This window comes from Nicotiana tabacum, chromosome 19, assembly GCF_000715075.1.
Source record: "Nicotiana tabacum cultivar K326 chromosome 19, ASM71507v2, whole genome shotgun sequence".
NCBI lineage: Eukaryota > Viridiplantae > Streptophyta > Magnoliopsida > Solanales > Solanaceae > Nicotiana > Nicotiana tabacum.
The window spans coordinates 125,988,410-125,995,226 of record NC_134098.1 but is presented as its reverse complement, the minus strand read 5'-3'; positions in this window follow the sequence as shown (position 1 = coordinate 125,995,226).

Genomic DNA, 6,817 nt, shown 5'->3' with positions numbered 1-6,817 from the left:
AAGGAAAATCAAGATTTCAAACATATTAAAAATGAGTAATTAAGTTAAAATTTTAGTGTTAGCTTGCATGGCAGTGGTGTTAGGTGTCATCACGACCTTTAATGGATTTTGGGTCGTGAACACATGGTATCAGAGCACTAGGTACACTTAGGTCTCACGAGTCATGAGCAAGTCTAGTAAAGTCTCGCGAATCGGTACGGAGACGTCTGTACTTATCTTTGAGAGGCTACAGGGCTGATAGGAGCACTTCCCTTCTTGATTCCTCATCGTGCGATTCGATTCCTTTGAAGCTTGTGCCTTTATTTCTTTCCTATTCAATCTTATGCGATGTGAAGCGCTTGTTATCAATTGGGAATCAAGGAATTTTAATGGTACTACAGTGGTGGTACGGGATATTTCTCCCTGCATAATAGCTTGGGCTATTGTCGTCGCCTTGCGGAAGGCTATTCTGTCGTTTCGGCTTAGTATCAGTAATTCCTATGGTTTTGAAGATGAGCACTGGTTGTTATGATGATTCATGAGTTGTTATCGCACAGTATTGATGTAATGGTAAGATGTTTGTCTATGTGCCGAGGCAGTGAATGACTTAAAAGGAGGCTTTTCTGAGTGCATGATTCAAAGATTCGGCATTTTATTTCCAGCGGAGGAAAGGCAATCGGATGAATGTTCAGGGTTGGGTTGATGGAGTAACAAGACTTGGTAATTTCGAGCATGGAAGAATTTTCATATGTGATGTGGCATCGTTGTCCTTATTAAATGTGTTAAGTTCGCCAGTGTTATGGTCTTCTTCAATTCGCCTTCGGGGCAAAGTATTGTGACATGGTGCTGGGGAAGTGGTTGTCGGAGATCGCGGTGTGCAGTGATTCAAAATCGAATCGGTGTCCCTAATGTTGACGGCTCGAGGAATATGATCTTCGGAGAGGTTTAAAGTTGGTGGAAATTTATTGGTTCAAGTGCGACAAAGATGATTTTTTGTTTAAGGCAACAATTGAGCATTGATGAGGAAGGGCATGTGGGAGGTGTCTTGCGGTGGTTAAATTTCTAGAAGGCCATATGAGAAGCAGAAGCCGAGTAGTTGCTTAAAGGAGAGGGTTTGACCAAAGTGGGAGAGTGGCAGAGTAGCATATGGGTTCTATGGTAGGATAGTTGCACGCCTTGAGGAAAGTTTAGAGTGATTTGGGATTCATGGTGGACAGTGACAAGGTCTACGGGCCTAATTTGGAATATTGGCTGCTATACGGAGGAAGGTTGGATACGACGGAAAGGAGTTGCTTGATATGAAGAAGGATACAATATGACTTTGGATTGGAATGTATTATCACACCTTTAGTTGGTATCCATGAGGAGTGAACGGACTTGTACATCTGGTGAATGAGCACGGGCTCAGGATGGTTTATTAGTTTCGTGGTAATTGCACCCAGAGCAGCGGTCCGAAATTCCCACATGTGGGTTATCTCCTATGAGATCGAATATGTGAATGTGGCTAGTGATTTAGAGCGTTCATAAAATGTGTAACAGGAAGATTCTGAGGAATTTGGCGGGTCAATTATGGAGATCGTGTTAATGAGGAAGAAGGAATTTTGGTGGGTTCCGGAGTTATGCAATTGTAGCTTCAAGCTAAATGGGAGAGCCCCTACCATTTACAATTGGATTGCATGGTTGTCTACTTGTGACGTTTCTAGTTATCGGCATATTGGCGGGTTGTTACGACTAAGGCAAGAAAACACCAGTGGTAATTTGAGCAAAGGATTTAGGGGAATGTGTGTTATATTTGGCCTTGTCGATTCATGTTCAGGCTTTGGGAAGACTCAGAGTTTATGCTTCATATATATGTGAGGTACAAGGAAAGTGGTTCAGCGGGGTGCTTCCTCGAGAGGGTGTTCATATGCTAGAAGAGCCTTGGAGTCGACTATATTCGGGACCAAATCGGAGTGGGTGACTCTCAATAACGGTCCTAGTGGATTCAAAAAAAAAATTAAATTAATTAAAGTGTTGTGCCTAAGGATTTTGAGTCCGTGGTAAGGTTAAGTATCGAGCTTTTGCACTGGATTATGAAAGGGACTTGGAGTGTTCTATGTTATTTTCGATCTGCGGTGTAGCATTGGAGGAATAGGAGTAAATAACTTCGGACTCATAGAGGAATTTTTAGAATAGGTGTACCAGTTGAAGATGCAAATGTGCGCACAAGGAGGGTATGAGATAGTTTGTAGGTTTTGAGACAACATGGCCTCATGAAATAAGGTCACTCAGGATGAGTGCGGATTTGGATTGTTATATTCTGAATGAAGCTATTATTATTCTTAAGGCAAGTCCAGAGTAAATTAGAAGAAGTCAGATCGGTTAGCGATGGTTGAATCGGCATGGTGGTGGAAATAATCAGTTCCTTCAGCGTGTTAAGTTAAGTTGGTAATTTGCGACGGTATGTGCGAGGCTTGACGGCCATCATAATTGATTTTATTTGGAGGCGTTCGAGTATTATAGCATGTTATGTGTAGATGGATCTTGGAAGAGTTATGGTGGTTTAGACCACTACTAGAGGATTATATTTTCTGCGGTTATGGGAATTCAGTCACGTGTTGCTATGGTTCTTCTGAAATGAGTTAAGTGAAAGGTTTCTATATGATGAAGTGTTTATTCTATTAGTGGTTCAGGAGTTATGATGAAATTCTTATACTCTCACATATTGGCATGTTAGGTGCAGTGAGCGGTTTGGGAATTTGAAGTTGAGGATCAAAGTTGCGGTTCGGTGTTAACAAGAATGTCACGAGCTCGGACGAGCAGGAAAGAATCAGATGGTTAGAATCAGCTGGTATTTTCTTTAGCGTCACCTGAGATCGGTGTCCTGTGTAAGAGACTTTGTGTACTGATTTGCGGATTCTTGATTTGCTTTACAGCATTAATGTGGCTGGTGGTATGGAGGTGCAAACTTGTTACCTGGTGCGGAAAGTCGTGGGAGCGTATCCCATGGGAAGATGGTATAAGTGTGATATATAGTCACTTGATTGATTAAAGATTGAAATCAAGTATGGAGATTTTTGTAATATCGCTAATGTGAGGGTTTAGGCCTGAAAAGGCGCTCTATTCAGTTGGTTGTGAATTATGGAAGTTTGTCCCGGAATTGACGGTTGTTCTTGCGTGTCATGGGAAAAGGGTCATTGTGGATCCTTGAGAGGTTATTTGCCCAAGCATGGTATGATCAGAATCGGTTTGAGGTCCGTTGATAGGTCCAAACATGGATGTGTACTCTACACCAGCCTGGGTGTGTTCATTCAGCATAGCATTCCTTATGGAAGAGTATTCGGGCGTGGGATTTTAATTTCACCACCAGTTATTTCATGTAATACTCTATTGTGCCACGTGGGTTGTGAGACGGCTTGTTTATTTGTACAAAGTGTTGAGGTCCCACGTAGCGGTGGTGTTATGTGGCCAGGATGGCTCTCGAGATGCAGATCATATATCGCACCTTAGTTGTGCTTGAGTTTCATAGTGTATGACGCTAGACGGTCTCCCAAGGATTTGTATTATGCACTTGGTGTGCTTAGGGTTGATATTCGGGCATTTTGTGAGTATAAGTGTTACGTTCGATGTGTGTTTTCTTTAGAGTATTATGTGTGGATCGGGTGGCACACCGCCATGGGTATCATGGTTGGATCGGGTTATACGCCGCAACGGTATCATGTGTGGATCGGGTTGCATGCCGCAATAGTGTGGCGTTGAGTACAGTTTCCCTTAGCTATTCTTGTGTGTTTTGTGTCTCATTTCTGAGTAAGGTTCATAACATCTTTTCGGTTATTAGATTAGTTATGTGGGTTGAGTAGTTCATTCCAAAGTTCGTTTTCCTTATGTATCACATTCGAGTTTGTAGCTTGTTAACATAATGTGGCATCATATGAGGCTTTTGCAGTATCTGAGGTGTCTTATTTCCTGAGCAGCTTGTACTGGGTGAAACGAGATTATTAGACCTGGGATCAGTGCGATCAGATTTATATAAGGCATATTAAAGAGTAAATATTGTTATTCAGTCCAGAATGAGGTAATGGTTCTTGTCGGGAGGAGAGACTCTATAAATTGGGATTCGGCAGGTGGTTATGAGTTCTACACATCTTCTCTATCGTGGTTGTATTGCGAGAGTTAAAGCAAGGCTTAATTGGTCATGAGGTACACTACGGACTTCGGGTCAGTGGAAATTTTAGTTGTTGTGCTTTGGAAATGATTGCCTTGTGCAAATGAGTCACGCGGTGCATGGTAAGAATTCAGTAAGGGTATACAATCGTGTTTGGTGCAGTGTGTAGTGAGTGATACGGTGTTCGTATGTTGGAAACAGGCCTGGTGGGTAATTCCGGATGTTGGAATCTGACTCCAAGGCTTACTTGGCTAAATAAAGGGGAAGATCTTTAGATTGGCTCGCTCTAATATGCTCAACTGAGTTGTGGTAGCACGGGTATGTGCGCGAGGTGTTAAACGGTGATTTCAGACAACTCCAAACAGTTCTTAGCACGTTCGAGGACGAACGTATGTTTAAGTGAGAGAGAATGTAACGACCCGACCGGTCGTTTTGAGCTTTAGCGTGTTGTTCGGTGGTTTGAGACCTTGAGTAGTTCACTTCAAGTATTATGACTTGTACGTGTGGTCGGAATGGAATTTCGGGAAGTTTGAAGTAGATTTAGAAAGAAAATTCTAATTTCAGAAGCTTTAAGTTGGAAGAATTGACTAATGTGTGACTTTTGAGTAAACGACCTCAGAATCAGGATTTGAAAGTTCCAATAGGTTCGTATGATGATTTCAGACTTGGGCGTATGCTCGGATCGGGTTTTGGATGATCCGGGAGCGTTTCGGCGCATATTGTGGAAAGTTAGCATTTTGGAAGGATTTCATAAATTTGGGTTGAAGTGCATTTCGATGTTATCGATATCCATTTGGGATTCCGAGCCTGGGAATATCTCCTTATGGTGATTCTGGACTTAGGGGAGCGTCCGGAAGTGGATTTGGAGGTCTGTAGGTCGTTTTGGGATCATTTGGTGAAAAATGGAAATTTGAAGTTTTTGGAGAGTTTGACCGAGGGTGAACTTTTTGATATCGGGTTCGGATTCCAGTTCCGGAAGTTGGAGTAGGTCTGTAATGTCATTTAAGACTTGCACGTAAAATTTGGCGTCATTTCGAGTTGATTTGATAGGAATCGGATGCGCAGAAGTATTTTTAGAAATTTTTGAGTTCATGAGTTAATCCATGCGTTTTGGCGTCTGATTCATGGTTTTTGATATTATTTTAGTGTTTCGATCGCTCGAGCGAGTTTGAATGATGTTGTTATACTTGTGTGGGTATTTGGTGTGGAGCCCTGAGGGCTCGGGTGAGTTTCGGATGTTCGGAAGGATGAGGAAAAGCTCCAGTTTTCTGGTGTTTCTGGGCTGGAGTTGCAGGTCTCGCAAATGCGAAGCTTTGATCGCATTTGCGAAGAGCCATTCGCATTTGCAAAGTTGGGAAGGCTCTAAGGGTTTCGCATTTGCGAAGAACCCGCCGCTTTTGCGAACTGGCCCTCTTCGCATTTACGAAGTTTTTGGTCGCATGTGCAACCAGAGATGGCCAGCCTTCGCATTTGCGGTCGTTTTGTCGCATTTGCGACATCGCAATTGCGTACGAGGTGTCTCATATGCGACACCTGCGACCTGTGCAGCAGTTTTTAATGCGGGACTTAGCTTTATTTTCCCCATTTCCCATATGTTCTTGGACGCTTTTGAGAGCATTTTTGAGAGGGGTTCCATCAACACCAAGAGGTAAGTGATCCTTAACAATTCTTTAGCCAAATACACGAATCATAAGTAGAGTTGGAAAATGGTGGGATTTGACTACGAAAATGATTATGGAATTAGATCAAAATAATATATTAGGTTATGGGTAACAATTTTCTTCAAAAATTTTCAGAATCCGGGCACGTGGGCCCGGGAGTGAATTTTAGGAATTCTTCAATTTGGGTTGGAAAATCACTTTAATAGTTAGGAAATGAACTCTTAAGCATGTATTGACTATTCTAAATGCCATTTGACTAGTTACGGGTCTTTTGGCACCGAGTTGAGGGTTTAAAGCTCAATTGTAGACCGGAAAGTAAGTTTGAGGCGAGGTAACTCTCCTGTCTAACTCTGTGAGGGGGAAGCTACCCCTAGGTGATATATTTAATATGTGAAACTTGTTGCGGGGACTACATACGCACGAGATGACGAGAGTCCGTACGTAGTTAGATCCATGTTATTGTCCGGGTAGACTTAGGCTCACCCCATGATGTACTTGTACTATAGGAATTATCCTTGCTCGTTTAATTCTTTTATTTCGCATTACAGCTTGAGGCTAGACATGCATAGAGTGATAGACTTGCTATTGTAAAGTTTTCGCGAGTTTCATGACTTGACACGGAATAATGGTGGTCCTCTTACGGATTTCTCACGCGTTATGCGTTTTCATCTAACCATTTTCCTTAAAAATTATAACTCACATGTTTATTCGTGAGTGGGGGTCAAGGACCCGTCAAAGCTTCTTATTCTAATGGGATCGAGCCGTTCGCCTCGACAAGATTTATGTATCTCACTCTCATGGGAGCGGGTCGTTCGCCTCGGCAGTTTAATAGATGTATCTATGGTTCGTGTCGTTCGACCCTCGGCAGTGCACAATTTAATATTTATGTTGGATCGGGTCGTACGCCTCGGCATTTATATAAAATATCCTCATGAAATCGTGCGTAACATTTGGCAAGAAGCCAGTATATCTGTGATTTTCTTCCTGATTTGAAGTATAACTGCCCATTTTGGTGAGGTCCACTATATAATTA